At 39.0% G+C, this 27,883-nt stretch overlaps 1 protein-coding gene across 3 annotated transcripts in view; it reads left to right on the top strand.

Annotated features, from left to right (window-relative positions):
• Positions 1-27,883, top strand: part of ZNF521 (zinc finger protein 521) — a 936,466-nt gene that overhangs the window by 11,382 nt on the left and 897,201 nt on the right. For 2 of the 3 annotated variants that reach the window (XM_071208506.1, XM_071208503.1), the window contains exon 2: positions 13,596-13,672. The exons of the other annotated variant lie outside the window; for it this stretch is intronic. The gene's annotated coding sequence lies outside the window, so the exon portion shown is untranslated. The remainder of the gene's footprint in view (positions 1-13,595; positions 13,673-27,883) is intronic. 3 annotated transcript variants of the gene reach the window in all.

Here is a 27,883-nt window from a genome sequence, read left to right as displayed (position 1 = left end):
GAAGCGGACAAAGAAGAACAGACAACCGCGGGGGCGGGTTGGGGTTTGGGGAGGGAAGAGAAATAAATAAATAAATAAATCTTAAAAAAAAATGCTCCTGTATTAACTAAAAAAGAATATGCTATTTTATGTAGCCTATGATTACAACTTTAGAATAACCTTAATTTAAATTAAATATATTAGAAGGGAATATATGAAAATGATACAGGATCATAAGTCATTCTTCTTTTTCTTACTCAAGCCTTCTGAAATATTATATGCACATTTTAAAAATTTATTAAAACTTTTATTAAAATCAACTTTCTGTAAGAATAATTTTGTACTTCTCCAAATTATTAATATGTCATACTTTAATCTCAGAAAAATGTTTCAACATTTTCTTCCAGTATAAAGGAAAATTTTCCAATTTATTCATATGAAAGAGTATTAGAAGACTGCAAGAGCTAGAAGTAATTTAAATATGTTTGGGGACCATTTTCATCTTCAGAATTAAGGATTATTTTAATTTTACATCATTGCCTTTCCTCTTTTACTTTCCTTTTTAGTTTCATCATTTTAGGATTCCCTATTTTTAATTTTCATATAGAGATTTCTTTAATTGATCATTATAATTAAGCTTGAAGTCATAAGTTACAAAGTCATATTTTGCTGGATCCTAGAGTGCTAAATTATTCATTCCACTCACTGTTTTTAGATTAGTTTATCTGAAAACCACCAGTTTATTGTTGTTGTTTTTTATTTTGTACAAAGAAGGAGACAGGAAACAGAGAAAGGACATTATGAAATAGATCTTAATGTTTGATGCTCTTGTGTCCTTATCAGACATCAATTTTCCCCCAGAAGCCCTTGATTTTATTTTCTATAAACCTCGAGGTACTTGATGCATTCCAGCTAACCCTATCTGTTTCTTCTTGGACCTTAACTTCTTAACTAAAGCCATTTATTGATATACTACTTTTTTTTCAGCGAGGTAGCAGATCAATAAATTAAAGATTAGTTCAGTGTGTCAGCTTTTCCCAAGCATTCTGGGACTCATTTGCTACTTTGGTCCACATGGAGCCAGGTGGCAGCCTCACACAGCAGTAAGGCTGGGACACTTATATTCTTATCCAATGACAGTTTCTCGGTCAGACATTTCTAGAAGTTCTCTCTCATACTAATTATTGACTTCCAAACTGTTTTAGATGAGAAATTGGATCATAGCTTTATATATACTAGCATTATTAATTTAAAAAATTATTTTCAGTACATCCCATTTTATATTAACCTCTCAGGGTCTGTAGGGTTTTGGTTTTGTGAGGATTCTCTAGGGAATAGTTTGTTCATTACCTAAAACAAGCCTGTTGCCATGACCTGACAAAGCCTGTTTTTTTCTTTTTTCTTTTGGCACATGTTTCCATAAGCTCTCTTCCAGAATCCTATTTATATTACTATGTGGGTGGGATATATTAGCGCTACACTGGATTTCATCAGTCTTATCTCTTGGAATCGGTACAGTCTATTTACTCTGATATTGTTCTGTTCACTCCTGCTAGCTCTTACCCAGGCTTTCATCCCTCAGAGGTCCGTTCGGGGATCTGAGCTGTTTACTCTTTAGATCTTCCTGTTGGTATCACAGTCATTGCAGAGAACTCTCCCCTCAACTGAGAGTTTTACAATTCAAAACCTCATTCATTACGTTTTATAGAACCATGTTTGGAATATCTATCACCAACTGTTTGAAATTGCCTTTATTTTTACTTAAGAGCATTTAGCTATCCAAACAGAAATATTTAGCATAGATGAGAAAGAACAGATTGGCCATAGAAAGTGAGGGTATGGGAGCTGCATTTGAACAGTGCTCTGGGTCAGGTTTAATATGTTAATGGCTGGTTCTGAATGACAGGTTTAATAAAGGCATCATGGGAACATGTTTAAGTTCATTTACTGTATAGAGAAAATGGTCAGAGCCCATTCTGTCCCCCAAAACACAAAGCCAGAATAATGGGAAACCTCATGTTGGTAAGGATCTGGTGAAATATGCTCTCTGACATACTACTTGGTATAATCTTGCTGAAAGGCAATTTTACAATATATAGTCTTGATAATTACCTAATCCCAGTGATTTAGCAATATGACTTTCAAGATCTTACCCTTAGGAAATAATTGTGAGTTTAAGCAAAGATAAAAGGGTGCTTAACATAATCTGGAAACATATTGGAAACAATCTAAATATCCAACAATAGGGGATTTTTAAATAACTTTAGGTATATCCATTGTATACCATAATACATATCTATTGAAAATTATGCTTGAAAAAATATTTAATGATATAGAAAAATGTGTGTGACGTATTCATTGAAAAAGATTGACTATAAAATGATATACACAGTGCAATACTACTTTTTTTTGGGGGGTGGGAAACAGCAACAAAGTATATTTGTGTCTAGAAAACTAGATTGGAAGTGTATATTTACCAAAATGATTAGCGTGGTTATATCTGGATACGGCTTATGAATGATTTTTTTTTTTTTTTTAAAGATTTATTTATTTATTTAATTCCCCCCCCTCCCCTGGTTGTCTGTTCTTGGTGTCTATTTGCTGCGTCTTGTTTCTTTGTCCGCTTCTGTTGTCGTCAGCGGCACGGGAAGTGTGGGCGGCGCCATTCCTGGGCAGGCTGCTCTTTCTTTTCACGCTGGGCGGCTTTCCTCACGGGCGCACTCCTTGCGCGTGGGGCTCCCCCACGCGGGGGACACCCTTGCGTGGCACGGCACTCCTTGCGCGCATCAGCACTGCGCATGGCCAGCTCCACACGGGTCAAGGAGGCCCGGGGTTTGAACCGCGGACCTCCCATATGGTAGACGGACGCCCTAACCACTGGGCCAAAGTCTGTTTCCCAATGAATGATTTTAATTTCCTTCTTTATGCTTTCCTTTACTTTCTAAATTTCTACAATGAACATGTATTTCATTTCTATTCAGGGAAGAATGCTATTTTAGAAAATGATGGGAATCAGGAGGACAAAAAATCACTCACAAACCATACATAGTGCTTGTATGTATATCCACTACAAGTATTCCCATTAACAAAGAGACATTAACATTTGCAAAGGAGCTCATGCAGGCTGTTAAAATGTGATGTGTATATGTACACGCAGAACCAGTGGTGTGAAAACCCAGTGATCTTTATGCAAAAAGACATAAACAGAATTAATAATCCATGTAATTTTCTCTTTCCATAGAAAGATGGACTTCACTGTTTTTTTTTAAAGCAGAATTTTGGGGCTGGTGAAAGAAACGATGTAATGCAATGTGGCGCTTTAGATCTCTCAAAATGTATTTTAGTCCACCCAAGTCCTTCCTGTCCAGCCTCTCAGTGAGAAGCGCTGTCAGGATTCCTGGGCGTGCACGTGTGTGGCAGTGGCCTGTGGGGACAGTGGGTGGCATCGCGGACATAAGCTGGGAGAGGTCTGGAGGCAGTGACGCAGCCCCGCAGGCTTCGCTATTAGCTGCCTGCCCTGTGCCCTTATTGTGGAGCGTGGGCAGGAGAACTAGACAAACACGGGTCCACAGCAATAAATAAATGAAAAACAAAGGAAATAATTGAAAAATTGGAAACATTTTCTTTTTTCTCCTTTAGTTCTGTAGCAAGAGACTATCAACCCAGATGCGCAGGCCTGTCAGCATTTCCCACCTGTCTGCACTGCTCTCCCCGGGACACCCTGGGTGACTTTCCTAAGAGGTCAGATGGGGTAAGGCGCGCTCCACTCTCTCTCCAACTTAGCCTTCCTTTAGCTGGGCAGACCTTTCATCACTGACTGGTGCGCTGGCGGCTCTGTGAGCCGTGGCGTTGGGACCGCTGGGTTCTAAACACCTGTTCTCAAATCCAGGTCGTTTACAGGACCTAGGATGACCCTTCTAATAGCTACGCCAGGAGGCCTGTGGTAATGTGGAGAGCCTGTGGACCTCCTCAGCCTGAGGTTTTTGCTCTGTTGACACGCTCAGTGGTCTATGGGGAGACACTGTTTGGGAGGTGGCAGTGACGGAGATTTTCCAGGGACAAGAGTCCTCCTCGGGGCCTCCACACCAGGATTCAGCAATAAACTGCTTCATCTGAGAGATCACCTTCTCTCTCTCTCTGACACATTTGGGGGGCACTTTTCTAGGAATTTACTTGAAATCATTTGCATATTGTGCTGTTTCATTTGCTCACTCTAACTCTCCTCTACTCATGAATGACTGTGCTTTCGAGAATTATACCGGTTTGGCCAAGGGTAGGTGAGCAGAGACAGCCTCCCCCTCACTGCTTTTCCATATTTATGCCCCCTTTCTTGTTCTTCCTAGCACTTGCACTGATCCAACTGAACTGTCAGATCCAGAGGTGGGAAATCCCTCCTGTTGTTTTCAAGGGACACCTGCAAATGCCAATCTTTGAAAAAGGGGTTAGCGTCTGTCTCAGAACTTATTTTATTGTTGGGTGCCTCTGCAAGGATTTGGCAGTGGAGACAATGACTAAGTTCAGAAACATCTTTTTTTTTGGAAGTAGCGTGCCTGGAGATTGTTGATCTCAGGACCTCATATATGGGAAGCTGGCACTCAACCACTGGGCCATATCGGCTCCCCCGCGTTGGTTTTTCCCTTTGTCTGCTTGTTGGTTTTTGTTTTTATTACTGTTGTTTTTTAGGAGGCTCTGGGGATCGAACCCAGAACCTCCCATGTGGGAAGCAGGTGCTCAACCACTTGAGCCAAATCCACTTCCCCAGAAACACCATCTTGCATTGTTCTTTAGTCACTCTGGATGCGGTTTCTCATCACTACAAAATGGACAACTGTGATTTGTTTCTTATAGTTCGGGTTTGGATTAGAGTTTTCTATTTTTGAATCTTTTGTCTTTTTTTACCTCAACATATGGACTTTGCACCTGATTCTATGATGGTGGGTTTTAGGGGGACTGGAAAACCAATGTGTTTGTTCTCTGCTTTTCGCTCCTTATAAAGTACTTCATAGATTATACATTCTTACTACATCAATTGATTCATTTGTACTCCATTATCTTTAATGTTTGCCTTTTTTTCTGGCTCCTTCTATGAAACATATAAATGCACCCAGATGCTACCCATCTTAAAATAATTCTTCCCTTGACCATGATATGCCATCCTTCACAATAGCCTTATTTCTTGAAAGAGTATTCTGCCCTTTTCGTCTCTTCATCTTTTACTCATTTTTCAAAATCTGCAACAATCTGGCTTCTGCTGCCATGAAACTACTCTACTGTTCACATTTATTTGGTCCATCAAGAGTTCCTAGGAACCCGTTCTCAGTTTCCATCCTATATGATCTCTCTGTAAAAAATAAATACTGTTGTCTACTCCCTATTCATGAAACTCTACTTTCTAGGTGCTGGAGACACCATTTTCTCCCAGTTCTATGTTTCCAACCACAGCCTACTCCTTCAATTTCATATGTTCCAGTGTGGTGTCTTTGATCTTATAATCTTGTCACTCTATGTATGATCACCCTCTCTAGATAAACTCTTGCCAATCTGTGCCTTTAAATGCCATCTATGCATGACTTCCAAATTTCTAAGTCTAGAGTTAGAGATATCTATACTTTTGATATTTCTTGACCTCCAGAAACATGCCCAACAACCTTCTGCCTGTTTCTTTGACTCCAGTATCTCTCTACCTTAAATAAACCTGCTGCTGATGTTCCCCTCCTGCTCATAAACATTTCGTGGCTTCATGTTGTTTGGGAGAGAAGTTCAGTCTCCTTAGGTTGATATTCAGATTCCTTCATGGGTCTGTCTGACATACCTTGACAGTCATAGTTCTCACTGCTGCCTTATAGTTATGCTGCATTTAATTTATCCAGTCTTCTGGTAGTTTCCCCAACATTCTTGAGTGTTATCTGCCTCTGCACCTTCACCCCTGATATTTTTCTGCACAGTTTATAGATCAATAAATATATGCTGAATAAATGAACAGAGTATCTGCTCAGCTATCTGACTTCTTCCCTATCTTCTCGGCCTATTGCACATTCTGTCATCTTCATGAAACCTGTTTCCATCATTTCCCTGAAAGTCATCTGTCCTTCTCTGGGCTCCTGTGGCACTTATTTTTATTATATTTGTCCTTTACTGCTTTTTTATTTTTCTAATCTTTCCTATGTCTGTCGTAGTACTTTATACCTACTAGATGTTTATTAAATATGTGAAAGACTTGGTGCAGTCTTTTAAAACTGTTATCACATGGGGCCCTTAGGATTTGAACATTGTGCCCAAGTGGAAAAAAAAAACCCTACTTAATAAATAATTAAATATTAACAAAGTAGCACTATTTGTGTGTGTGTGTTTTACTCCATAAAAACATTCTTAGAACCTGTACAGAGAAGATTAGATCTGACAAAGGACTTGTAGGGTATCAAAGTAAAACTGAATAAGATTAAGAGATTGTGGATGGTTTTCCATACATTTGCAGTTGGTAATTTTCAACATAATCTGCCATTTCAACTATGTCTGTCACATCTGTCATTTCTAACTCAACAATAGATTGCTTTAATGTATTTGGCTAATGGAGCACCAATACAGTTAAAGGTATTATGACTAGATTAATTTAAATAATAGAAAATAATATTTGACTGCTATATAATAAGCGTGGTTATTAAAAGATGTTACCAATTTCAAGATCATTTGATCCTGTGTTAATATGTATAAGTAATTGTGGTTTGTACTGACCTTATTTGCCTCTACCAATGAATGTGACAGTTGTCGAACAGAGTTCTTTGTTACATAGCATTGAGACACATTTCTAAAAGTCTTTGGGTTAAATCTTTTTCAAAATGCACTCATAATTGGTCTGCACAGTAGATGGTGACTGGATATGAATGCATAGATGAGCTCTCCTGCACATATGCAAAATGGGGTTCTTGTCTGCAATTGTAGACCTGGAGTGGATACAAGACAATTGGGAGAGTGTGCTATTATGGAAAAATAGGGAAGCTTTTTAAAAAAAAATCTTGGGTGTTAGCTAGATTTCTGATGGCCACTAACTCAGAAAAACCTGCTAATGAGTTGGCCACAAGTGTAATTTTTTTCGTACTTAAAGTAAAATGTAAAATGTCAGGCAACTATCCATGACTTACTCTAGGGAGAGGGAGCAGCTAATGATCAGTCTTCTGTTTACAATTAAAGTCTGATTTCTTTTCCTAATTTTGGTTGACTTGCTATTGGCCCTCTGTACTCCTAATAGGCCTGTGGATTCTAAATAGAGTCTGCTTTGACTCCCAATTACAATGCAATTAAAGGACCTCCAAATGCTGCCCTTTAATTTTGTTTACATTCATTTTTTTCTAGACTTTGGTTCTATAATATACTTTTAGCTACCATATTAGTTTTTAATAATTTTATATTTGTTTTTTAATGGTACAGCACATTTGAGTGGTTTAATGAACCACTCAAATGGTGACTAATTTAGGTGTTTTCTGAAAGCAGCCCAAAAAAGTGACTTCAATATTGAGGATTTCAGGAGGGTAAGAGAGCTGGTACCTGGTGGGGCCTCTCAAATCATACTTGGTCCCTTCTAGTTCTACATGATGGTGGCTCTAGACCCCAGGATCTTCAAAAGTCTGCAAGGTGACTGCCAGAAACCAGGGTGTGGGGCCCCTGATGAAGATCAGCTTGGCAATGGTGAGCAGAGACACCGTCAGCCTTGCCAAAAAGTGCTGTTACTTCTCCTTCTGCTTTCTCTTGATGATTCAGGAGAGTTAAAGGGAAAAGTCACTGATACGGGCTACCCCAAACCATAAATAATTGAAAGAATATGTAATGCAAATTCCAACTCATTTCATTTCATAACAACCCCACTTAAATAACTCACTCAACTGTATATGCCAGTAAATGGAGTGGAATTGTAATTGACAGGAGGGGTTTCTCTTGACTGTGCTTAAACACAACAACTGAGCTGCAGAAATGCTTCCTGGTGCAAAACAAAGAAATCAGCAAAGGAAGGCAGCAATTTTGAGTTATCCCACTTCTTTTTTCCCTTCTTTATGAAGTACCTAATGAAATGTGAAGTGGTCATAGGAGCTGTTGGCAGAAGAATGCCTTAGTAGAATAATGGACAGGGGACTACTATAAAAAAAACAATGGGTCCAGGCTTATTGGTAAAGGTGTAAAACGTTCATATCTCATATCCCAGGCTGGGGATATGGAAAGAGTAAAGCTTATGATCTGAGAACAAGGAAAAATAACCTGCAGGGAGGAGCCTTACGATCCCCAATGTCTTCTGAGATTCAAGAACAAGATTTCAAATCAGGGCACAGCAGATGTAAATGTGATGGCATTTAAAAATATTAGTTTCTGATTTCTTTCTTTCCAGCTATTATCTGCACCCCTCCCCCCTTTCCTTCTACTGCAGCTCCTCATTGGGTTTTATTTCCTCAAAGGAGGGATGAAACAAGGCATCAAAGACCGTTTCTAAAACCTAAGCCCTTAGAGGGGAGGAGGGGAATTGAGACAATTTGGAATATAGGTAGAGTCTGGTAGAATAGAATTTGAGAATGTTGTTCCTCTTGGACTAGGAAAAGATTTCCTTGGGCCATGGAGATGCCGAGGGGATAGGGTTAGAGCAGAGGTATTGGCGGGTGCTGGAGAGAAGGGCTCTGTGCCCTTCTTCTCAGGCAATAGCAGGGGGTAGTGGCAAGACTGCTAGACCACAGAGACTACAGATAGCTTTGAACAGGATCCTGAGCCACAAGCTTGCACCCATAGAGCCAGAGGATTGTTATGCTCCTATAAGTGCCATAGTAGCTGTGGAGAGGGCCAGTGGGCCCCAAGGTGCATGAAGGAATGGAGGACACATCGCGGCCTCCTTTGAGGACCAAATATTTTGGCACTGCCTGAGGCCTCTCAGAACATAAGCCAACTGTGGAGAAAGAGGGTGGATTCCAAATGAACCAGGACTGAGTTTCTACCACTCTGGAAGACTGTGGTATCAATATAGAAATTAAGTTGAGTTGCAGAAAAATAAAGAGATACCATGATTTGTTCCTGTCATGACTAGCACCAATTCCAGGATTATAATCCTTCATACTGGAGGAGAGGCATTTTGAATCCAAGGCTATGGCCCAGGTAAGGAATTGATGGGCAGAGATGAAGTGGACTCCCAGAAGTAATTAACCATGGAGTTTGGGAATACAAGTGGACTGTGCAGAAACTGAGTAAAAAGAATTCCACAGACTGCTTTAACCCCCATGGACAGATCCAGAAAAGACAGCAGAGAGAGGAAGGAGGGTAGAGATTGTGATGGGAAGAAAGCAGAAGGAGGATGCCTTGCTGGGATCCACAGAAGAGAAGGCATTAATTCATTCATAGGAGAATCTTTTAGAAAGGGAGGAAGAAGTGAATTTAGTGGCTCCATCTCCTTTTCTGGCCATTAGGGCTGGTGGAACAGCAGTTGAGCTGCATATGACATTCTCAAGCTTTTTGGGAAGCCAGGTAGAGCTCTCTACCCAGAGCTGGCCCAGCACACACACCACACAGGCACACACCCCTCACTGCAGTGGCCTGGGCACCCAGAGGGGGCTGCGGGTAGGATCTGTGTCTTGGAGGAGAAGGGATTCTGTATAGGAGTATGCAGAGTACTGCCTTGCCTCAGGAGGAAAATACTTTGACAGTTCAAGAGTTTGGGGATGCACAAATACCCCTCTTTGCTTTCCTTCTAGGGAAAAAGTGAACTTTTCATAGTAAACTATAGAGAATCATAGCTGGCAATACTGAAGCAAAGGTAGGACAGAGGAGGTCTTGGCAAAGGAGAGACAGATTAGCATGTGGCTTCCTAACCCCTGTGAATGAAAGGTCAGCCAGCAATTGCTTCATTTCTCAACTGAGGAAGGCAGGCTGGGGAGCTGAGCTGAGGAACCTGTTACTCTCAAGGTCCACCATCTTGAAGCCAGATCTGATGGGAAGTCCACCAAAGCTTACCTTCATGCAAAAATAATCAGACACCCTCTGGTGGATGGGGCTGTAAATGCAGGAAGGGTTCTACTAGATTAGTGCCCCTCAGGTAATTGAGGCAAGACATTTGCTCTGCAAAAAGGCTCACCGACTTGAGCTTTGGGAAGATATCATCCGAGCTATAATGGATATTTTGCTTGAAAGAACTTCTATTCTGAAAAAACTAGATTTTAGACAGAGCTGCAGTCTGCTGAGGGGCACCTGGAGGAAGATAAGTTTCTTTTGAGAAATGCGAAGATTTACTAGAACAAAAAATGTGGCAGGAAAATAATTTTTTATATTTTAACATTGCAGTGATTTTTTTTCTTTAGAGAATTTTTATGTTGTCAGATGAACAACCTTTGGTTTTCTGGCTTTTATATAAGCTTAAAAGGCTTCCTTCAAACCAGGATTATAAAAATAGTTACCCTCATTTTCTTCTGTTATATTCATGGCTTCATGGTTAACTTTAAATCTGATCCATCTGCAATTTTTTTTTTTTTTTGGTATAAGGAATGAGTTTGGAATCCAGACTTATTTATTTGGGAAATAGCAAATCCATTGCTTTAATATAGTTTATTGAGTTTATCTTTCTCCACTTCTTTGAAAGGCCACCTTAATCATACACTAAATTTTCATGTCTCCTTTTCTCTATTTGTGGACTTTCTATCAGTTTCATTAATCTGTCTATATACTCATGCCACTATCTCACTTTAAAATTATGGCTTTAAATACATCGTAAGTAATTGGATGCACAAATTCTCACATATTATTCTACTTTTTAAGGAATGCCTTGGCTTTTCTTGCATTTCTGTTCTTTCCGTATGATCCTTAAAAATAGTACTTATAATACCAGGCATTTAATTTATTTATTGTTCTTTTTTCTATATTGAATTTTAAAAAAACAAATAACAAAAATAATATATGTTTGCTATAACAAATTCAAATGATACAAATGTTGAAAATAGACCTTAAAAACGTTCTCATTCTCTCTAGTATCACATCCCAGAGGTAGCTGCTGCTAACCATTGGTTAAGCATCCTTTTGGACTTTCTTTTATTCTTATGAATAGACATATTTTGTGAAGTGCCCCTAAAATATTAGTGAAATTCTGACTATGATTTATCAAAAACTATTTGGAATAGGGTATTTTCATTTACATATCTTTTAGATCATGCAATACCTCAACATTTCAGTTTTTTAAAATATGTAAACTGGCGTTTGTTAAAGTATGTTCTATCATACACAGGTCCTGCAAGATATGTGGCCAGAGAATAAGGATTCCCTGAGTAAATGTGTTTTCCTTTTGGATATTTGCAATGTCAGCAACATAGCAGAAATTCTGAGTCCTATAATGAAGAAACGGGTTTATTTTTGTCTAATCTAGTGTTTTCCGAAGTTATTTGATCAGGGCAACTATTTTGCCTCTTGGAAGGATGTTCATAGAACACAGTTTGGGAAATGCTGAGTTAGATAGATTGACCCAACTATTGGCTGAGGGTATGGTGGGGTAAAGAACCTATACTAACATTCAGGTCTTTGGCTTTGATAAATGGATGGCTGGGAATGTCACTGACTGGATAAAGAATAGAAGTGGAGGATCAATTTTGGACATATTGAGTTTCTAAGCCTCTGGGAGGTTGGAGTGGAGATGTGTAGTAAGCTGAGAATATACAGGTCTGGGACTTAGGTGAGAGGTCAGAGCCAGAGAACAATGGGTTAGAAAGTTTGCTTTGGATTAAAGCATGTTGTCTAAAAAGACCCATTTTAAAATGCACATATATTACCTAGGAAGGGTAAGCATTAAATTATTAATACATATTATATTATCATATTAGCTTACTATCATTTTAAAGCAGCAATCTGGCCCCTGAAGGAATGGAAATCAGAACTGGTGAATTTTGAGTGACGGGACAGGAAAGCAATGTTCTGAAGTGGTGATTTCCAACCTTTTAGAATTTGAGGGCCCGTCTTTAAAGCTAACAAATTTTGTAGACCTTCCTACTACCTCACATATTCTCTTTTTAATATTCTTTGAGAAAATATGCTCTTCCTCAAACTACTATGAATTAACTTTGAAAGGAATCCATACAAAGTTAGTAAGACATTTATTTATTCAGCTTACTGAAAGTGTCACTATGCATACGGATTTGTGATCCTCCTGTTACTCCCAGGTTTCTGGGCTAAAATGGATTTATGGAACATGACTTTCAGTCTTGAGCAAACACTGTGTTCTGTACTTATTCAGGCTCATGTCAAATTCAAACAAAAAAGCCAAGGGGAAAATGATAGTACAATTTTTAGGTTAGTTATCTGACTTCCTTTAGGCCTGGGTCCATTTCAAGTAAGAGAATGGGGTGTGGGAAGAATCAAGATAGAAATTCTTGACCTGGCTTTATCTCTTTTGCTAATTGGGTGATCAGAGAAACCTTGCTGCCTTCTTTCCTTTAACTATGAAAACAGGATAATGGCAATTGCTTTTCTCATTTCCCAGGCTCTTGTGCAAGAACTCAGTAAGATAAATAGTTGTGAAAGTGAGTGGGAAGGCTAAAAGTGTTCTGAAATGTGAGGTATTTTCATGGCTGCCTTTGAATACGGCTCACCACCAGCTATTCTGAAGGTGGCAATTCCCCAGGAAGGGGTTTAATCATCCAGGCTCATAGGGTGGACTCCATCTAACCTGTGTGTTCCAGTTGATTAGGTTATTGTGTATAGATTGCAGGAATTTCAAGCTCTACTCCATCTTTTTCCTTTTGATATAATTTTAATGAGATTCCCCCTATTCTTTTATTGCATGGCAGGATATCGCTAGAACAAATATAAAATGCAGAAAACAGGAGGGCTGGAGAGATGGAAAAATGCAAGGGCCCAAGCAGGGGATGAGGGTGGGAAGACTGTTTTCTGATCTACATGGGTCTCCTGATGATATGAGAATCCCTGGGGCACTGCCTTATGTGCCAGACACTTTGAAAGATAAAGAGATATGACTTGGGCTTCTGAGAGAAACTTATTTTTTAATCACTTAAAGAGTGCCACATTCTTTCCAGGAAGATTCATTACCAGGCCCAGGGATCCAAAGCTTTCCTTTGTATTGTACAAGCAATACACTTTGCATAGTCTAGACTCTCCCACACATTGGCCTCTAGTGTGTTTCTGTGAATGGGAAGCTGTATGGGATATATAGGACATTTAAAATGATGTGGGAGAAATGAAGAGCATATTTTTCACTAGACCAAGCCAGGTGTATTGGTCAGGGTTCTCTAGGGAAACAGAATCAACAAGAGATATCTGTCAATAGTATGTGATTCTATAAGAGCCTCTCATGCAGTTGTGGGGATGCACAAGTCCAGACTCCGCAGACAGGCTGCAACCAGGGGTTCCGATGACAGTCCAGTGAAGATTCTTGATGAGTTCTGGGAGATGTTGGCTGTCCAAAGAGGAGCTGGGAAATTCTCTTTCAATGCTGGAATCACTTCCTCTTTTAAGGCATTCAGCTGATTGAGTTAAGCGTCACTCATTGCTGATGGCAATCTCTGTGACTGATGTAATTACAGCCAGCTATCTATGATTTACCACTGTAGTAAATTCAATGGTGACTAAAGTCCATAAATGCCCTTGTATTACAGATAGCCCAGTGCTTGTTTGACCAAACAAGGCACAATTACCAGGCCAAGTTGACAGAATAGCCTAACCATCATACCAGGTAACATTTAAAATCCATTTGTCTTGAACTGAGATTGTTATTGTTTTTTAATTAAGCCTCCCTCATTGAGTACAAGTAACTCTGTCACTGATTAGCATGTCACTAACTGGTAAAGTCATTTATCCCTTACTTCATTTTTCTCTCCTCTGAAGGTGTGTGTGTGTGTGTGTGTGTGAGTGTAAGGGTTGGAGGATAAAAGAAGTACAAGTACCTGTGTCTGTGGGGTGATCTTTGGATTATTTAATTCTTCCATTTAACTGGTAAGACTGAAAGATGGAAATGTTAAGGTCAAGGGCTTAAAGCAACTAGGCTAGAATTTAAATTTAAGTTAGATTCTAGGTCAAAATTTTCCAACTGTACCAAATTGATGCAGAGCTGGCAAAAAAGTTTCAATTCATGTTTCAGCTTTGGATTGGCTGCTTGGAGGTGGGTCTCCAGGAACGCACACCCTGAACCAATTAGTCATATCTGCTAATAATAAAGGATGGGGGACTAAGTCATATATTTTCCTTCCCTTATTTAGAAGATCGCCACCAAACTTTCCAATTTTATTGTCCATTGGTTCTTTTTGGGTAGGTCACAGGATCCCTGAAAGCAGGAAGTGGGGTGGACACAATACAACATTTATGGAGCATCGAGGGGACTCTATACAGGCCCGAATATCCATGGTAAAAGTGAGTGGTTCAGCAAATGACCTATAGGATCCTGACATCACATATATTCTCTCATCACCAGTTTTCTTTCAGGGATTTCTTTCTATACACTAGTAAAGAGTACTTTTTAGGCAGAACATTCTGGGAATTAAGTAGTCCTTTTGGTTAAAGCAAGACAGCCTGTCCTGGTGTAGCAGTTTGATATAATCGATGAATTCCAAAAAGAAATGTTGGATTATGCTTATAATCTGATCTGTACCTGGGCATGACTGAGTTATGATTAGGGCGTTGAGTCCCCACCCAGTCCCCACCCCTTGGTGGGTGGGGACTCACAGATAAAAGGCATGGCAAAGAACAGAGCTGAGAGATTTTAATGTTGGAGTCTGTTGCTGAAGACTTAAACTGGAGCCCTCGGAAGTCAGCATGCAGAGGAAAGAGAAGCCAGCCCTAGGAAGGAAGGAACCTTGAACCCAGAGAAAAGCAAGCCGCAGGAACGTAGGAACCCAGGAAGCCTGAACCCTTGCAGATGTTGGCAGCCATCTTGCTCCAAATAGACTTTGGTGAGAGAAGTAACTTATACTTTACGGCCAGGTATCTGTAAGCTCCTACCCCAAATAAATACCCTTTATAAAAACCAACCAATTTCTGGTATTTTGCATCAGCACCCCTTTGGCTGACTAATATACCCGGGTATGAAGGCATTGTATTCTCTGGCATTTGAGGATTAATGCCTCTGTGAAAACAGCCTCGGTTCTATCTGTGCCAAGAATAGCATGGAGTAGAGTGTGGCCAAAGAAGTGGGAAGAGTTTGCCACTCTAGACATCATAGTGACATAAGGGGATGTAATCAGCTGGGCTTGGAAGAGCCATGCCAATTAGGACTGACAGTGGAGCATGTGGAACCTATGTGTATAGTGCCACTGTCTATTTTTCTTATTACTTAGGGACAAATTCAGCAATTTTCCTCCAGATGAAAGCAGGTTATTTTTCATCTTACTGTAATTTGACTTACTTTTCTCTGTCAATTTTTCTATTTTCTTGGAGCATTTTATAGCTGTCAGCACTCAGACTCCATCATCAGCTTACTTCCTCCTGAGGTGTTTGGGTACAAAGAATCCCACTTCTCTGATGCCAGGCTCTAGATCAGTGGCTCTCAAACCTGACCATACATTTGAATCCCCTGAAACATTGTTAAAAATACTGATAGCTGGACCCCATCCCAAGGGAATATGATTTAATTGATTCAGTTGGAGCCCAAGCATGGATATTTTTGCTTTCCAAGTGATCTTAATGAGCAGTCAAGTTTGGGAACCACTGCTCTGATGCATCCTACATAACCCAAAAACTGGAGTCTCTGTGGCTGTACAAGTACACTGCTGCCTTTGTGTGGGTTAAAAAAAAAAGGTGTCCCTCTGCTAAGACACTTTAGAAAATGTGCTTGTTCTTCTAGGCTGACATAGTTCCATGGGTACATGACTTGCTGAACAGAGTACACAGTCCTCACATCTTCTGTCCTTAGCTTCCTCTTCTGGTCTCCTGGTTCAGCAGAGTTCCTCTCATAAGGGTCTCTCCTGGGTCCTGAACTTAGGAAAATCTCCTCTTTTAAAGGAATATGGAAGGAACACTTCCAGAATGGCAGGATAAAGAGCTCCATTGACCCTTTCCTCAGCTAAACAACCATAACTGGTGAAAATTATTTTTAAAAAAACTAACCATTTAATGTCTCTGAAAATTGTATTAAGGGCATACAGCAAAAGAAGAAATAGTTATTCAAGAAAATCTACTAAATCATGGTAAGAACAGTGAGGATCTGTGTCATTTAAGCCATAACCCATTCCCTGCTTACTGAGCTCTGAGTGCTGGAAGCTCTATTCCTGGTGGTTGTAGCCAAGGAGATGGGTTTCCACTACTTTAGATTCCAATCTAGGGCTGTAGTTCCTTCCTGAGAGTGTAGATTGCCAGCATTTTCCATCTGCCCCCCCCCCCCCTTACCCCAGCTCCATGTTGCAGAAGCTCTATTCCAGGCAAATGAGATTGAGAGATCTGGGACTTCATTCCTCCACTCAGCCCTAACCCATAAGGTGAATGCTCTATGCCAGGCCCTGCCAGGTGAGAATCCTGGGCCCTGATCACCCTTGCCCCAGACTGTTTGTAGGGTGAAGTTTCCACTCCAGGAGGGTAAAACCAAGAAGACCAGGACTACCATCCCTACTCAGTGTCCCATTTGTAAAGCAGAGGTAGCACTCCAAGAGAAGATCACTATTCCTGACCTCAGTAGCAGCTGCTCAGGCAGAAAGGCTGGCTGTAAACACAGAGATCTCTACAACTCTCTCTATGGGAAATGATTTTATTTGAGATATTGATTGATTGATTGATTGATTGGTCTAGCATTTGCAATATACATCTTAACATATTAGAATCAGTTTCAGATTACGACTAGATAAATTCCACTGATACATAGAAGTGTTATTCCCATATTGCTTTATTCCCTACCCCCTTTATGTGGTATTATTATACATATTTTATCTCCTAATACTACAAACCCAACAACATATTGTTAAAAGAAACAATGGAAGCAAGAAAGCAATGGAATAACATATTTCTTGGAAGCAAGAAAACAGTGCTCAAAGAAAGAGACTATCAAAAGTTATATTTTACAGATAAAGGTGAAATACATTTCCCAGATAGAAACTGAGAGAATCTGTTGCTAGCAGATCCACCATACAAGAACTACTAAAGGAAGATCTTCAGTCTGAAAGCAGGTGAGCCCAGATGGTAATATGAATACATGCAAAAAACAAACAACCCAAACAATAACAACAACAAAAAACCAAAGAGCACTGGGAAGGGTTATTATTTAATTATATACAACAGTACAAAGGTGTATTTTTCTATTTTCTACTCATAACTGATTTAAAAGGCAATTGCATAAAATAATATGTGTGTAATATAATATCATGTCTATAAACATATAGAATGTAATATATCAGTAATATATTTGTCAATAATAGCACAAAGGAGATGGGTGGGAGTAAAGCTCTATTGGGTTAAGGAAATTACTACAGAGGGTAGGGTAATAACTATAACAATGTGTTGTTACGTTTGTAGCATTAACAAATGTAATAAACTTAGAAGACCAAAATTTTGAAGCCGCCATTATAAATATGCTTAAAGAACTAAAGGAAACCATGTTTAAAGAAGGAAAGGAAGATATGATGATAATGTCTCATCAAATAGGGAATATCACTATAAAAATAGATGTTATCTACCAAATAGAAATTCTGGAGTTGAAAAATCCAATAACTGAAATGGAAAATTCACTACAGGGGATCAACAGTAGATTTGAACTGGGAGATGAAAGAATCAGTGACTTTGAAGACAGGTTGGTAGAGAATAGAGAGAAAAAAGAAGGAATAAAAATTAAGCCTCAGAGAAATGTGGGACACCATTAAGTGTATCAGCATAAGTGGAGTGAGGGAAACGGACCTTGGCCCAGTGGTTAGGGCGTCCGTCTACCATATGGGAGGTCCACGGTTCAAACCCCAGGCCTCCTTGACCCGTGTGGACCTGGCCAAACGCAGTGCTGATGCGTGCAAGGAGTGCCATGCCACGCAGGGGTGTCCCCCGCGTGGGGGAGCCCCACGCGCAAGGAGTGCGCCCGTGAGGAAAGCCGCCCAGCGTGAAAAGAAAGTGCAGCCTGCCCAGGAATGGCGCCGCCCACACTTCCGTGCCGCTGACGACAACAGAAGCAGACAAAGAAACAAAACGCAGCAAATAGACACCAAGAACAGACAACCGGGGGGGGGGGGGGGGGGAAATTAAAGAAATAAATCTTAAAAACAACAACAACAACAAAAAAACATAAGTGGAGTGAGAGTACTAGGAGAAGGGGAGAGAAAGGAGCAGAAGAAATACCCAAAGAAATAACAGCTGAAAACATCCCAAGTTTGAGAAAAATAATCTACACACCCACAGAGCACAGCAAAGTCAAAATAGTATATACATAGATCTACAAAGCAAGAAACATCAAAGCAAAAATGTTAAAAGAGAAAATCTTGAAAGCTGCAACAGAAAAATGACTTGCCGTTTGTGGCAGTTTGATATTATTGACGAATTCCAAAAAAAAATATTGATTATGTTTGTAAACTGGTCTGTTCCTCTGGGCTTGTGATACCCTTTGATTGTATTAAATTCAGAGGTTTCACTTTTACTTGATTAAATTAATACTAGGGCATTGATTTGGGCACATCAGTAGGAGAGAGTTGGAGTTTTGTGCTAGAGTCCCAGGAAGTAAATATACAGAGAAGCAGATATGTGAGGAAAGAGAGAAGGCCCCATTAGACATGGCAGAGACCTGGAAAGAGAGATAAGCTGATTACCTGAGAGTTTACAGCTGGCCTTGTGGAGAGAGCAGAGCAGTTGAGCCTGGAGAGAAATAAGCTCTAGGGAGAGAGACAAGCCTTATACTAACCTACAGCTGAGAAAAGAAGGAGCTGGGACCACAGAGCTTTAGAATGAAGAGGAAGGCTGAACTGTCACAGAGACTGGCAGTGATCTTGCTCCAACAGATTTTGTTGAGGGAAGTAATTTACTCTTTATGGCCTTGTGACTGTAAGCTTCTACCCCAAATAATACCCTTTATAAAAACCATTCAATTTCTGTTCTTTTACATCAGCACCCCTTTAGCTAATACTGCACTTACAAGGGAACCCCAATAAAATTAACAGCTGTCTTATTACCAAAACAAAGGAAGACAGAACGCAATGGGATGATATAGTCAAAATGCCGAAAGAAGAAAACAAACTACAACTTAGAATCTTATATCCAAAAAAATCTATCTTTAAAAAATGAGAGCAAAATAAGGACATTTCAACGTAAACAAAGACTTACTGCTAGCAGACTTGCCTTAAAAGAAATACTAAAAGATGTTTTTCTGAGTGAAAGCAAGTTGTACCAGACACTACTTCAATTCTGTATGAAAAAGCAAAGGGACTGGAAAGGTAATTATGTAGGTGATTATACAAGATACAACTGCACATTTCTTCTCCTTTCTTTTATTAAGTGATTCAAAGCAATTACATAGTTATCAATATCAAGGGCCCTTCAATGGTCCATCCTCCTTTACTCGTCACTGCCCCTGTACTTACTCAGGGGATTCTTGCTGTCCCATTAGAGAATGTGGCAGAACTCCCCAGAATGGGAATTGGATGTTCTTTCAGTTATTTTGTAGATCTCCATCCCCTGAGACAACACCCCATGAACACTTGAACTCATTCATATACCTTATAGTTATGCCGCAGGTTCATGGGGAACCTCCTCCCATGCATCCCCCATCACTGACACCCCACACCAATGATCCTTCCCTGTCACAGCTGTAACCCTTCTGTGATCCAAAAATTTGTAAAAAATGAAGCCAAAAAAATAACCAAATAAAATTAATAAAAAATGAAATAATCATAGTTTAAAAAATGACAAAAATACAAAAAATTTAAAAGAATTTGAAATAATAAAATAATTAAAAAATAAAATTAAAAATTGTTTGGCATTATACTTTTCACCACTGTAAGATCTATTGTCTTGTATGTACAGTGATGTTTTCTTCCATTTATTCCCCCAGTGTTTTATTTTTTTCATTTTATCTTCAAAGAAGCTTTAGGTTACAGAAAACTCATGTACAGAATATAGGGGATTCCCACATACCCAACATCCTCCCCCTTTCCCCTATTAATAGCATTTTACATGTGGATGGTACATTTATTACAATTGATATACAAATATTGAAGCATTTCTACTAACCATGGTCAATGATTTACATTATGGTTTATTTTGGTACATACACTTTTATAAATTTTGATGAAATTTAACATGGCCTGTATCCATCATTGCCAGATCATGTAGAACTATTCCAATGCTCCTAAAATACCTCACGTTCCATCTATTCTATTCCTTCATCCCCCTCCTATCATGACCCATGGTAACCACCAAGCTTCATTCCTTGAAGAACAAGATTCATAGTTGCTTGTAACAACATTTACGGCTTGACATACTGGCCTGTCCTTCCCTATTAGGCACTGCCCATGCTCTCGAGAGACTCCTGCCCCTGTATATGAGAACACAGCAAGACTCCCCAGGATGGAAGTCCAACACCTTCCCACTCATTGTGTGGGTCTCCACCCACTGATCCAACATACTATGACAGGAAGAAGAGTCACATACTCCCTAGAACCATGAGGGATGGGTGGATCCTGTCCTGCATGCCCCCCACATCCAACACTCTAAACCAGTAATCCTCCCCTGCTGTATTAGCAAAAAAAAAAAAAAATTTTTTTTCCCCTCAATGATGTAGTTTCAACCATATACCTGCAAATTTCCAGTGTTCATTGGCTCCCCTGACCCTCCCCCCAGTTCCATGGACAGTGCAATCCCCTCACCCTAACCCCATCACAGGCCAGCACCACCCAACCCAATATCATCACTACACCACTGTCATGTCCAACCACTGCACAACTACACCCTTCTACCTTACCATAGATTTTGCCCATATGGGCATTGGCTCACAACCAATTTTCTTTTGAAATTAAAACTTAGCCTAGTGCTATAGGTTGCCTAAGTGTTACCTCCTGAGAGCCTCCTTGTTACTTAAATGTGGCCTCTCTCTAAGCCAAACTCAGCATATAAATGAATTGCCTTCCCCCTCGTGTGGGACTGACTCCTGGGGATAAGCCTCCTTGCCACTGAGGAATTACTACCAAGCACCAACCAGCAATACGACTAGAAAAAGATCTTTACCAAAAGGGGGAAAGAGTAAAGACAAATGAGTTTATATGGCTAAGAGACTTCAAAGTGAGTTGGGAGGTCATTCCAGAGGTTATACTTATGCACATCTCAGTAGGCTCTCTTTGACTGGCACAGTAAATGTTGCCTCAAATAGTGGGGCTACTGAAGGCTCTGGAGACACCAGACACTATAGGCAAAGCTGACAGCTCAGGAGTTTGGAACCCTGCCAGCAGGCCCTACTTTGGAATTTATGCTCCCCAGTGTGACAGATCTGGATTCAGTCATGTTTTCCCTACATATGGTTCTTCTGACCATTCTATTTTAACCTATACTTAGCAGTAGAATTGATAGGTTTATGTCCAAGAGACTTAAATCTTTGGGTTTTCCATGTGCCAGTCCAGCCCTGAATTTCAACAGAGTTGCAACACCTACTCTCCAGTTCATTAGACTCACCCAGGACAATTAACAAGAAGACGATGATGGACAACGATCATCCCAAGTGTAGCAGTTTGGTATTTTTATGAATTCCAAAAATAGATATTGATTATGTTTGTAAACTTGTCTATTTGTCACTTTTACTTGATTTAATTATGATTAGGGCTTGAATTGGGCCATGTCAGTAGGGCATTGAGTCCCCATCTCTCAGTAGGTGGGAACTCACAGAGAAAAGACATGGCAAAGGACAGAGTTGAGAATTTTTGATGCTGGAACCCCAGGAAGTAAACGCACAGGAGAAGAGGAATAGAGACAGCTCCATAGACATGGCAGAAGCCCTGGGAAGAGAGATAAGCCATTCACCTAATTGCTTGAGCTGCAGAGACCAGAGCCCTAAGCAGCTGAGCCCAGAGAGAAATGAGCTCCGGGGGAGAGACATGACTTATCACAGCCTGGAGCTGAAATTGGAAGAAGCTGGGACCACAGAGGCTTCAGAGAAAGAGGGAGGCTGAACCCTTGCAGATGTTGGCAGCCATCTTGCTCCAACACATGGCAACAGACTTTGGTGAGGGAAGTAATTTATGCTTCATGACCTGGTAACTGTAAGCTTCTACCACCAATAAATACCCTTTATAAAATACAGCAGATTTCTGGTACTTTGCATCAGCACCCCTTTGGCTGACAAATACACCAAGGAATAGAGAGAGTCTACAACTCTAAGCAAGGCAGTCCCATCAATCTGTTCCATGGGATCAATGTTCCCTCTCATTTATAAGTGGAGTGGGCATCACCATCCCAGAATCCTCAGGATTGGGGAATGAATGATGGACTAGAGTATACTTAACTGTTATTCTACTACAGACTTAATGTTGTTTTAGCAATGGGAGAACTTTTATCATTGATGTGGAGGCAGTGGCCTCTGGACGTTCTGAGGGGAGGGAGAGAGAAAAATAGGTGTAATATGGGGGCATTTTCGGGACATTGGAATTGTCCTGAATGATGTTGCAATGATAAATACAGGCCATATATGTCTTGTCATAACTTACAAAATTGTGTGAGAGAGAGTTTAGACTATAATGTACACAATAATCCACACTTAGTGGCAATACTCCAATATGTGGTCATCAATTGTAACAAATGTACCAAACTAATGAAGGATATTGTTAATATGGGAAAGTGTGAGAGAGGTAGGGAGTGGGGCATATGGGGAATCCTCTACATTTTTCAGGTAACATTTATGTAATCTAAGTGTCTTTAAAAAAACAAATGAAAAAAAAAACCCCACAAAACCCAAATAACAACAACAAACCCCCCCAAAAAAACCCCCACAAAAAATCAAAGACATTGGAGAAGATCCTCTAAAAGAAAAAATGCAGTTGTGTAAACAATATGTATATAATTGCATTGTTGGGACTACAACACATAGAGATGTAATATATTTGTCAATAATAGCACAAAGGAGGTGGGTGGGAGCAAAGACAAATTGGAGTATGGAAGTGACACCAGATGGTAACTCAAATCCACAGGAACAAATGAAAAGAACTAGAAATGGTAAAAAAGAAAGTTAATATAACAAACTGTATGAATAAACTATTTCTTTTGTTACTTCTTTCAGCTTCTTTAAAAATATAAAATTATATGAAGCAATATTATAACAAGTATTCTTGGGTTTGCAGCCTTTATGTATAACAATAGTAGCACAAAATGGGGAAAAGGCTATAAAGCTATATAAAAGTAACATAGCTATATCTTGCTCAAATTAGATTAGCATAAATCTCAAGTGGATTCTGATAAGATGTATCTGATAAACCTCTGAACACTATGGAATGAAATTAGAAATCAATAACAGAAAGAAATTTGGGAAATTCCTACATATGTAGAAATTAAAAAACACACTCCTAAATAACCAATGGGTCATGAAAGAAATCAAAAGATAAATCAGAAATATTTTGAGATGAATGAAAATGAAAACACAACATACTTTAACTAATGGAATGCAGGTAAAGCAATATGTAGAGGAAAATTTATAACTGTAAATATCTATATTAAAGAAGAAAAAAAATCTCGAACCCACCTTAAGACAGGCAAACCGAAGGAAAGAAATAGTAAAGATGAGAGTAAAAAAATGAAATAGTCAATAGAAAAATAGAGAAAATCAACACCACCAAAATTTGGTTCTTTGGAAAGATAAAAAATTGGCAAAGCTTTAGTCAGATTGAACAAGAAAAATTGGAAAAAAAGAAAAACACCAAAGAACTAAATCAGGACTGAAAGTGGGGCCATTACTATCAACCTCCTATGAATAAAAAGGACTAAAGGGAATGCTATAAACAATTCATATGAAATTAGAAATGGACAAACTCCTAGAAAGTCAGATACTGATTCAAGAAGAAATATAACATCTGAATAGAACTATACCAAGTAATGAGATTGAACTAGTAAATTTAAAAATTACCACAAAGTAAAGCCCAGGGCCAGATGGCTTCATTCATTAATTCTACCGAACATTTAAAGAACTTCTATAAACGATTCACGAACTTTTCTGAGAAAAAAAGAAGAGGAGGAAACACTTCCCTATTCATTCTATGAGGCCAGTATATTAAAAAAACAAAACAAAATAAAAACAAAAACATCACAAGTAAAAACCACTATAAAAAACTAGTATTTCATTTGAACGAAGACACACACACAAAAACTCAACAAAATACTAGCAAACTGAATCTAGCAAAATGTAAAAAGGATTAAACATTAGGACCAAGTGAGATTAATCCTAAGTATGCACAGTTGGTTTAATATCCAAAAATCAATTACCATAATGTGCCATATCAATAGAATACATGGCAAAAACCACATGATCATCACATTAGATGCAGAAAAAGCATTTGATAAAATTCCAATCCCTTTCATGGTAAAAACAAAAACAAAAACAAACACTCAACAAACTAAGAATAGATGGAACTTTCCTCAACCTGATAAAGAGCATCTATGAAAAACCCATTACTAACATCATACTTAGTAATGAAATATTGAATTCTTTCCCCCTAAGATCAGTAACAAGATAGGGATGCCCACTTTTGCCACTTCTATTCAACATTGTACTGGAGATTCTATCCAGGGCAATTAGGAAAGAAAAAGAAATAAAATCATCCAGATTGGAAAGGCAAATTAACATTGTATTTTCAGATGATGTGATCTTATATATAGGAAATACTAAGAAATCCTCTAAAAACATTAGAACTAGGGAATGAGTTCATCAAGATTTCAGATGTAAGATCAAAATACAAATATCAATTATGTTTCTATACACTGGTAATAAACAATCCAAAAATGAAATTAAGAAAACAATGAGTTTACAATAGCATCAAAAGGAGCAAATATGTAGGAATAAGTGCAAAATATATACTGAGAAAATATAAAACATTGTTGGAATGAAATTAAAGAAGACCTAAATAAACGGAAAGACATCCCATGTTCATGAATTCAAAGACTTAGTATTTTCAGGTGACTGTACCTCACAAAATAATATATAGATTCTATTTAATCCCTACCAAAATCCCAGCTGGCTTTTTGCAGAAATTGACAAAATATTTTAAAAATTCATATGGAGATTCATCCTCCAATTCATATGGAAATTCTGGGCTTCCTATTTTTGCTGGGCTCTCTGGGATCTTCCTTGAGGATGTACATGTTAGCAGCCAGACATTGATGTGTGGAGCGCTAATTATCTCTACCTTTCTAAAATTCTCTCACCCCTAATATCTCCTGGTTCTAGCTGATTTGCTAACCATCCTGATTCCTGACCACCACCTCCAGTAGGTAATGCTGAGTGTTTTTTTTACCATTGATCTGGGGATGCCTAGGCAAGAAAACTCACCATCACTGAGCTTATTCAGTGTAATGGCAATTTTCATAAGTGAATACTTCTCAAGTTGTTGTCTACCTTTGTTCATTTGTCATCGACCTCAAATAGCTAAATTTAATAAGGTTGTCCGGTTTTACACTGATTTCTGTGGTAGGAATTCTCTTGAACTCCTCATGCACCATTAAGGGGAGGTGAATCTTGGGATACTTTCATTTGGAACCCAGTCACCTTACCATATAGAGGCCGAGAGACCACATGGAGAGGCCATGTGCAGGTTCTCTGGCCCCAGCCTCAACTGAGATCCCAGATGGCAATCAGAATGAATCACCAAATGTGAGAGTGAGTGCATTAGATGATTCCAGTCTCCAGATGTTGAGTCACTCCCAACCTTTGAGATGTCCCAGTAGAGGTCCTGGACATTGTGGAGCACAGATAAACCTCTGCTTCCAAATTCCTGACTTACAGAATCAGGTTATTTGTTACATAATAGTGATTTGTTATGTAGCAATGATTTAGATGAGCATAGTAGGGCAATTGGGATTTTCCATAAAATAATGGGCACCAGAAGATAGAATTGCAGCTTCCTTTTCTAACATTATTTAATAAGGAAATAAGATTCCACTTGCATGTTTCAACTTAACATTGTGTGTGGATACAGAATCCGTTTGCTTTGTAGAGTTATTCCACTGAATTTTTTTTAAAATTTTTTTATTTTTTATTGACTTTGTAATAATATTACATTAAAAATATATATGTGAGGTCCCATTCAACCCCCCCCCACCCCCCCCCTCCCCCCCCCCCAACAACACTCGCTCCCATCATCATGACACATCCATTGGATTTGGTAAGTACATCTTTGGGCACCTCTGCACCTCATATACATTGGTTCACATCATGGCCCATACTCTCCTCCATTCCATCAAGTGGGCCCTGTGAGGATTTACAATGTCCGGTGATTACCTCTGAAGCACCATCCAGGGCAGCTCCATGTCCCGAAGACGCCTCCACCTCTCATCTCTTCCTGCCTTTCCCCATACCCTTTGTCCATTATGTCCACTTTTCCCAATCCATTTCCACTGAATTTTTTATTCAGAACACCAGTTCTACTTATTCTCAAGACTACTGAAAAATCCAAAAGGAAGAAATGTTTTTAGTTGCTTGTAAAAACATCTCTACTTTCCTGGAAAGGATTTCTCCAAAACTTGTCTTATAGGATATGTTGCAGTGGAGAAAGTACTAGGTTGGGAGTTTCAAAACCTGAACTGGAGTCTGGTTGAGTGATCCTGGACCAGTCACATAAATTCTGGAAGTTTCAGTATTGTAAAGTATGAAGTTTTTTGACTTTGCTATTTCTAAGAGCCCCTGTGCTAACATTTATGATTAGCTCCAAAGGCCTGGTAACTTCTTAAAATATTCCTGACTTTTTGGAAAGAATTTGGCCTTCCAAACGTAATATTAGCACATCCTTTGACCGTGTAATTTTACTTTTAGAAATACTTGCTTATATATACCAAGATAGTTCAAGGTGTTCATTACAGTATTGTTTGTAATAGGAAAGTATTAGAACCAACCTTAAATGAGTAGGGAAACAACCAAATAGTGATACATCTGCTTTTGAATGCTGTGCAGCAGTTTAAAAAGAACAAGAGAGGTCTATAGGTACCAATATAGAAATAGTGTCAGTACATAATGTTAAGCAAAAGAGCAAGTTGCAGAACAACATATATTGTAGGATTCTGTTTTTATAAAGGGAAACAAATCCAAATAATTTGTCTGTATATATGCAAAGGATTGGAAGGAAACACAGAAAAATTTTCAAGTAGGTTTCTGCCTTTGACCATTTTCCAGTAGTTTGAAATGGTTGTTTTAAATAATCCCGTACATTTTTATATTTGTTTTGATGGAGGGGACTCTCTCAACCTTCTCATTCTCAGCAGGAAAGTGGAGTGGAGGTGAAGAGGTAGGATATAGAAGGGATTTCACAGTTTATACATACCAGTATTGTTAAAATTCTTTATGGAAGTGTATTGATGTGTTTTTTTGTGAGTGTAAATAAGCACATATATAAAAGTTTATTATCAATTTTGATTTTCATTGCTATTTTCTAAAACCAAAGTTTTAGTTCATAAAAAAGTATTTCTAGACATCCATGGAGTTCCTATTTGCCTGGGAGAATAAAATGAAACAGGAACAGCTGCCAGGGTTGAGAGCATGTTGCCAGTTGAGTAAAACAGCAGGGGGACCTGCTGGTGACCAGATTTGTCCACTCTAGTGCAGGTGCCACTGCTGGTAATAAGAATTACTATTCAGTTTTTTAAAAAAGAAAGTTTGGGGATGTGGGACTAATATAGTCTGTTGGTAATAAAATGGAAATAAATATGACCCAGTTGTTTAAATGAAACATAGTTAGCTCACTACTTCTTTGGCTATCACTCTTTGCTGTTAGTCTGAAATATACAAGACCTAAACATTGCTGGGAAGAAA

Source organism: Dasypus novemcinctus, chromosome 16, assembly GCF_030445035.2.
Source record: "Dasypus novemcinctus isolate mDasNov1 chromosome 16, mDasNov1.1.hap2, whole genome shotgun sequence".
Classification (NCBI taxonomy): Eukaryota; Metazoa; Chordata; class Mammalia; order Cingulata; family Dasypodidae; genus Dasypus; species Dasypus novemcinctus.
Note: the sequence above shows the minus strand (reverse complement) of the source record. Positions and strands in the feature narration are given on the sequence as shown.